The following is a 1,139-nucleotide window of genomic DNA, read 5'->3' on the forward strand; positions in this document are numbered from 1 at the left end:
AAGCAAAAAACCTCCCCCAAAACAAAAACAAAACAAAACAAAACCTCACCATAAGGGAAACAAACGAAGCACATCTACGAAGGAAATTAATAATAAAAAAATGCAACTGAATATGCAACAACGAATGAATGAAAATCTAAATTTTCTGTAAAGTTCTGTTAAAATCCTAATTAAAATGCACAGATAGGGAGGGTTGGGAGGGAAGAAAAGTGCAACAATGAATGAATGGAAATCCACAGTCTCTGTAAGTTTTTGCTGAAAGTAATAATAAATTTAAATTAAAAAAAATAATATAGATATAAAATGCAATTACAAAACTATGGGAGCAAAAAAAATTCAGCAAAACAGACACCACCGCAATGGAGACGAATGAAACACATGTATGAAAGAACTTAATAAAAAAATCAAAAAGCAATTAAAAAAATTTGGGAGAAAAAAAATCTCCTAACACCAAAACAAACAAACAAAAAAAACAAAAGAGCACCACAACGCACACAAATGAAACATGTCAATGAAGGAAATTAATTTTAAAAAATGCAATTAAAAAAATATGGGCGCAAAAAAGCTCTCCCACAACAAAAAAACAAAACAAAAAGTCAGTACAATGGACATGAAGGAAACACATCTATGAAGGAAATTCACACTAAAAAAAATGCAATAAAAAAATATAGGTGCAAAAAAAAATTCTCCAAAAAACAAAACAGCACCACAATGGACACAAAGGAAACACGTCTGTGAAGTAAATTAATTGGTGGAAAAATATGCAATTAAAAAAATATGGGAGCAAACCAACTCCCCCAACACAAAACAAAAACCCACCAGAATGGACACGAACAAAACACATTTATGAAGGAAATGAATAATAAAAAAATACAATTTAAAAAAATAAGGGAGAAAAATAAAACACAACCAAAAAACAAATAACAGCACAATGGACACGAATGAAACACGTCTATGAAGGTAATAATAATAATTTTTAAAAATGCAATAAAAAATAGGGGAGCGTAAAACAATGAAAGACTTTTCCTTTTCCAAGAGCACTAGAGGGGAAGGTTGGGAGGGGAGAAAAGTGCAACAATGAATAAATGGAAATTCAAAGTGTCTGTAAAATTTCATTAAAATTAATAATAAATTTTAAA

This window comes from Elephantulus edwardii, unplaced genomic scaffold (genome assembly GCF_000299155.1).
Source record: "Elephantulus edwardii isolate Elephantulus edwardi_28Jun2011 unplaced genomic scaffold, EleEdw1.0 scaffold00631, whole genome shotgun sequence".
NCBI classification, from domain to species: Eukaryota; Metazoa; Chordata; class Mammalia; order Macroscelidea; family Macroscelididae; genus Elephantulus; species Elephantulus edwardii.